Source organism: Lupinus angustifolius, chromosome LG10, assembly GCF_001865875.1.
Source record: "Lupinus angustifolius cultivar Tanjil chromosome LG10, LupAngTanjil_v1.0, whole genome shotgun sequence".
Classification (NCBI taxonomy): Eukaryota; Viridiplantae; Streptophyta; class Magnoliopsida; order Fabales; family Fabaceae; genus Lupinus; species Lupinus angustifolius.
Window position 1 is genome coordinate 8,602,808 of NC_032018.1, and position 7,444 is coordinate 8,610,251.

The window sequence follows — 7,444 nt, forward strand, 5'->3', positions numbered from 1 at the left end:
TATATATATATCAATAAAAGCAGATACGTCCGGTTTAACCGGCATGCGGTTTAATTACTGAACCACTGGTTGAACCACTATACCACTATACTAATACCCTGACCGGTTTGATAACCGGTATAGTTTTAAAAACACTGTAAAACACTATTTCAAACCCCAACCTTTAGAGGCTCACTCAAAAATTACTCAAGCTGTTAAAGGAACACGTATTCTTCTTTTCTCTAAAAACAAAACTTCTACCTTGAAAACATGTAATGACGTCTCCAAGTATCTATGATTTAAGCATACTTAACATTGGTGTTGAATATCACTTTGGTATGTTGAAGAAAAATCGTGTTGTAAGAATAAATTAGTGGAGGTGACTATATGTTCTATAAGGAGCGTTGTTGTATCTATCATATAGAACAATGTACTCTATAGAGTGACATTGTTATAATTATAAGTACAACATACATCAACACTCCATGTAGCGAGTGTTATTAGATGTATCACTAGAGGAAGCGTTTCATATGTATCATATACAAAGTGTCTGCATCTACCTTGTTGAGTCATACCCAACATTTTATTTCACTCATATAGACAACGCCTATTGAATCTAAAAATGAGCGTTGTTGAATTGTAACTCTAACGTTGTTGTGATTACTTAAGGTGGCGTAGTGATTACTTAAGGTGGGGTAGTGATTACTTAAGGTGGCTAGGATGGTCTTTTTGAAGAAACAATGTTCGTTTTCCTAACTATTATGAGATTTTTGGTGGAAACCTCATGTATCTTCAACTAGAGTAGGTGGAGATGTTAGGAGAAAAAATTGAAGTATTAGAAAGGACAATCTCCAATTGTATTTTTAATGCATAGGAAGGGTTTGTTATGTCTGATAATTCGGAAAAGATATTGGTTGTCTTGAGATGATTGTCACTTAGTAGTTACAACAAGATAGATTTGATGAGGAAGCCATCTTGGACAGCTATCTAAATGAAGGATGAAATCCAAGTGCTTCATCAAATACTAAATAAAATTTTGCTACAAAAGGCTGGTTCAAAAGACAAGATTTCAAGTATGCACAAGTTATGTTTATGTAACCTTCTAATGGAGATGAAGATTAACCTCCCTCACATTCTATTCTATAGGTTTAGGAGATATGTGTTGAACACGGATAAAGCATAGAAAATTCCATGCACTCACTTGCTATCTAAGGTGATGAAATATCGGGTATCTATGCCTTGCTGGAAAACACATGTTGTGAGGACAGTTCTCAGACTCTACCTGATGAGGAGTGTTTCACTATATCCACCTATGGAAAGGTGGAATAAGAAAACATTCAGCTAAACACTGTCACTAATGTCAGTCTTTCAAATTGCGCACCGCATTATGTGATGCATCCACAATATTGCGGTTGTGGTGATTGCAGCAACTGCATCACACTCCAATTGTATGTGATACCGAATCACAATAATGCGACCGTAATGTGCCATAATGCAACTATATCGTACAATATTTGGGTCGCATCAAATCGCAACACAATTGTATCGGACCGTATCAAACCACATCGATATCTAAAATATTTTTCTACTCACAAAATAATTTACACCTCAATGGCCGCAATCTGCATCATAATGACTACAATCAAGTAAACGTGACCGCAACCAGAATTTAAAACACTGGATCAGAGTATCTATTGTTACCGTAGCTCACAAAAATTCTAAATAATACGAAATAATCGTTATTGGCTGAGTCACGACCAAGTCGCTCTCTTTAAGACGTTTCGTGGAACTACTAAAATTGTACAAGCAGACTATCAACCATGTCATCCCTAGGATAAAATAGTACAATTCTCTGTTTTTTACTGCATTGTAAGAATCGCTCTTGAATACACCCACAATATGGCTACCACTGCTAATTCTCGAATTCCCACAGTATGGCTACCCGTGCCAATTCTTTTTCCACAATACTGACTACCAGTGTCAGTTCTTGAAATTCCCACTTTGGCTGCTTGTCCCAATTCTCAAGTGTCACGGAAAGAAAGAGGGAGAAGGTTGTCGGAAATGCGTTGGCAGAATATAAGGGGGAGAAAGAGAAGTTGAGAGGTAAATACTTTCAACTTGGTGTAAATTATAATGAGGAAAAGAGACCTCTATTTATAGCCTGAGGCTTCCAAAGACTCTATAATGGCTCTTTCTCCAAAACTTTATTACCAATGGCTCTATTAAAATGGTCGAGATCTCCTCCAATGACTTTCTAACGGCTCTTTCCTTGTTGCATGTGAGTGTTGACTTGGTCAACACACGATCTAAGCCCAAAAAGCCTCAGAAAAATAAATAAATAAATAAATATTTTATTAAAAAGAATGTTGAGCTGCAACTTAAGGTTTATAAAGCCTTTCAACTTCCCTCCTCCAAGCAAAGTAGGACTAGTGAGTTTTTTCATTTCACTTCAAAACACCATTCTTTCAACAAATTCCAACAATCCCCCACTAGAAATTAAAAAACGATTTCAGGGAATCTCTATGGTCTTAATAAGATTTGCATAAGCAAAGGTGTCACGCGACTTAAACCTTACATAATGAATAAGACCCAGATTATACTAGAGTGACTCGTAGTCTTGAACTCTATCTCCAGCGTCAAACCACACACAACCTTTTCAAAGTGGTATTATGTAAAGCTCGTGTGTTAAAGGTCATGCACGTCTATCCTAATATAGCGAATGCTCTAGAAATTTATGCCCCAAAATTTCATAGGAAGCGGCCCCCACTTCCACATTCACATAGGTGAGTCTATTAAGAGTACTCTTGTAGCCTAGGTACTCCACTCCAATTAGAGTATAGATCTCATTAAGAGTTTAACTCATCCTTACATATGTTGCAGGAATCATGCTTCTCATGATTTTATAGCATGTTCATTCTCATATCACTTCACGACTGGTTATTACCCATTGAACCTATTTCTTAGGATCTCTGGTCAGTTAGGTCGGATTACCATCATGAGTGATCCTCATTCTATGGGCAATAGTCCCATACTATGAGAAGTATTATGGACTTTCTCTATAGCTAGTCCTTTCGTCAAAGAATCTGCTAAGTTATTCTCAGTGCGTACATGATCCACTCTAACAGCTCCTGTAGAGAGTAACTATCTAAAAGTGTTGTGCTTACGTCGAATTTGCCATTTCTTACCGTTATAAAAGTGGTTCTCAATTTTTGTAATAGCCATGATACTATCACAATGGATCAACACAGCTGGAATCAGTTTTTCCCATTGGGGAATCTCTGCAAGCAAACTTCTCAGCCAACTTGCTTCTTCACTAGCTATTGCTAGTGCTATCATCTCAACTTCAATAGTGGATTAAGCCAAAACAGTTTGTTTCTTTGACTTCCGAGAAAACACCCCACCAGCTATGCTAAATATATAGCCACTGGTTGCTTTGGAATCATGTGAAAGAGTGTTCCAATCAGAATCACTGGATCCTTCTAGGACAGTTGGAAACCTTTGGTAATGTAATCCAAGGTTCATTGTTTTCTTAAGGTATTTTATTACTTTTTCGATAGCATGCCAATGCTCCATACTAGTTCTACTGGTAAACCTGCATAATAATCCCACAATATAGGCAATGTCGGGTCTAGTGCAATCAGCGACATACCGAATGCTACCAATGATGCTAGCATACTCAGCTTGCCTTACACCTTCACCAGTGTTCTTAAAAAGTTTTACACTTGGATCATATGGTGTGCTAGCAGGTTTAAACTCATTCGAGATCATTAAGTCGTTAAACTTTTCATGCCACTACTTAGGTGCTTTCTTAAGACCATATAATGACTTATCTAACTTGCAAACTTTATTTGGTTGTCCATGTATTACAAAACCTTGAGGTTGTTCCGTATAGATTTCTTCTTCTAAATCACCATTTAAGAAAGCAGTCTTAACATCCATTTGATGTACTAATAAATTATGTATCGCAGTGAGCAAAATTAGTACTCTAATGAATGTTATTCTAGTAGCATGTGACAAAGTGGCAAAGAAAACTATATTATCTCTTTGCCTGAAACCCTTAGCTACAAGGCGAGCCTTGTATTTATCCAGTGTGCCTTCAGATTTCAGTTTCTCTTTCAATATCCACTTACAACCAATAGGTTTGCAACCATGAGGCAAGTCAGCTAAATGCCAGATCTCGGTAGACTTTAGAGAATCCATTTCATCATTTATGGCCTCTTGTCACAAATCAGCATCCATAGAAGTCAAAGCTTCTTGGAGAGTTGATGCATCATCTTCCAATGTATAGACCATATAATTATATCTATACTCTCTAGCAGTCCTTGTTCTCTTACTCCTTCTAGGTTCTATTTATAACTCGTCGTTATTATCATTATTTCTAATCACATGTATGTTACTAGTTGTTGTACCCCATTATTCCTCAATTTAAAAGGGAATTTCATTTCATTAAAGTCTGCGTCGTTAGACCCAATAATCAATTTCGTGTTAAGGTCATATATCATGTATGCCTTGCTGTTTACAACATATCTAATGAATACAAATTCATAGGCTCTACTTACGAGTTTAACTCTATTGGGGTCTAGTATTCGGACATAGGCTAGACAACCCCAAGTTCTCAAATAAGACAAGTTTGCTTGTCTATTCTTAATAATTTCATATGGGAAATTTTGCTTTTAGCCTTGGGGACTCTATTTAGCAGATAGCATACAATTAATAAAATTTCACCCCACCAAGAGGGTGCTGCACTAGAACTTAACATTTAAATTCAGTTAAAGTTATAAAAATCATTAAACGTGTTAGAATCACACTTAGTGCCTCTATTGCTTCTGGGTTTCTTTATTTTCTTGTTGAGTTGATTTTCAATTTTAGTTACATATAACTTAAACATGTCAAGTGATTCACTTTTCATAAGATATACGTATGTAAAATATGAACAGTCATCGATAAAAGTGATAAAATAACGTTTACCATTTCTAGTTAACGTTCCATCTAATTCACATATATACGAGTGTATTAAATCTAAAGACTCAGATTCTCGCATTACTGATTTATGGAGGTTTTTTTTGAAATTTTTGCTTTACTACATGATTCACAAATTTCAAATTTATTTTTAGATAACTTTGGAATTAAACCTAAGATACTCAAATTTGAAATTGCACATTTATTAATATGACAAAGTCTAGAATGCCAAATATTAAAATCACATAACATGTAAATAGAATCTGAAATTTTATTAATAGAAACAATAATATTTAATTTAAACATGCCATTAGTTGCGTACCATTTCTCAACAAATACCCCATTCCTAGTAAGAATATACAAGTTCGCTCTTATGGTCTGGGTAAAACTAGCCTTATTAAGAAGAAAACTAGAAGGTAGATTCTTCCTCATCTCTGGAGTGTGCATTACAACTTTGAGAATCAGAGTCTTCCCAGATGTAAACTTTAGCTCCACATCACCAGTTCCATCAACAACAATGGTAAAGGAGTCATCCAACAACACCTTCTTATCATCAACGTCAGTGTATGTTTTGAACAAAGCACGGTCATAGTAGACATGGCGGGATGCACCAGTATCAACCCACCACCCGTTAGTCCCTCCAACTATAGTGACCTTAGATAATACAACCACAAATGGCTCATCAACCATGTTGGCATGTGGAGGACGATCCATTGGTTTATTTTTGCAATTGCGTGCCATATGACCTGGTTTCCCACACTTGAAGTATGTGAACATGTTTCCAGAGTCATTCTTAGTGGGTGGCTTAGCATATTGGACCTTTTGAGGGTTCCAATTCTTGTTGCGACTGATGTTCTTAGCCTATTCCCATTGCGATTCTGATTCTTGAAATTAGTGCCAGAAGGCTTTAGAATCGCATATGAGAATTCCTTCTTAGTGCTATTGTTGGAGGCAATCATCACCTCTTCTCTCTGATCTTGCTTACGAGCATCTTCTTCAATACGAAGACAAGTGATCAGAGATTCCAAAGAGATTTCTTTGGTCTTATGCCTCATAAGGTTTTTGAAGTCCTTCCACCTTGGAGGTAGTTTGTCAATTATGTCAGTCACTTGGAATTGCTCATCCTGGTACATACCCTTAGAAATGATCTCATGAGCAATTTTTTGTATCTCATGGGACTGGGACTCTACTGATTTATCATCAGTCATTTGATACTTGAGTTAGCGACTGACAACATACTTTTTAATGCCAACTTCATCGCTATCATATTTCTTTTCAAGTGCATACCTAATTAATTTGGCAGACTTGTATGGCCTATAGTAATCATAGAGATCATCAAACAACACATTCAAAATGAAGTTCTTACATAAGTAATCACTTTCATTAGAGAGAGATATTTCAATAGCCAATTTATCATTTTCCTCTTTTTCAGCCTCATTCGACACCACTGGGATGTCGGTTTTCAGAACGTGGGCAACTTTCTCACAGTGAGGAAAATTTTCGTCTTATGTTGTCAACGTTTGAAATTTGTCCCATCAAACCACAATAAGGTAGACATCATATATTTGGTACAATTATATTGGAAATTTATTTTGGGTTACAAAACAAATGATCTAATTAATGACAACCTATAAGACTTCTAAAATTGATAATGGATATGAGTTTAATGAGTGGATACCCGAACGGTTGGCCTATTTGGGATAATGAGAACCCTATGAGTTAACATATACGGAATGGTTATGATCTCCAATACACCAAATCATAAATAATTTCCACCTCTCCCTCATGAGTTAACATATAAGGAAGGTCATCATACCAAAACTCTCTCAGAAGACATATGAAAGGAGTAGATCTTATAACATGGATTCAAGTATAACTTTGTATCCTTGTTTTATATTATGTATGAGAATCATGAGATTCAAGATCATGGAATTGATATTTCACCAATCACTAGGAAATCCCCAACAAGTAGTATTAGAGCTTTAGGTTCTGAATTTTATGGTTCTCCATTAAATATTTTTCCCCCAATTTTTTATGAACCCTAATTTTTTAAATTTAGGGATTTTTATGCTTCAACTATTGGTTATTAAAATTTGGTATTTATGAATAATGTGATAACTTTTATTCGCTTCCGCTAATTTGAATTACGAGTAATTTGTATTATGAATCTTTGCAACATGTGTTAAAGTATTTATTCAGATATGTGTATGAACATTGCATTAACTTTTATGACTCTATTATGCAATATTTATATTATATATGCACTAATGCCTTACTGTTAAACATTGACTTTTGTCACTTTACAATTTGGCAATTTGCTGAAGTATATATATAAGGTATATAAGTGTTAAGTCATGTTTTTATTTTATATATATACAATATAGAATTCATGGTCTTGTATATATGTTGTGAATTAAAATATACATATATACATATGTAATTGTTTTCAGCTTGAGATTGTTGTGATGTGTGAAATTACTTATGAAAGTTAATATATATATATATA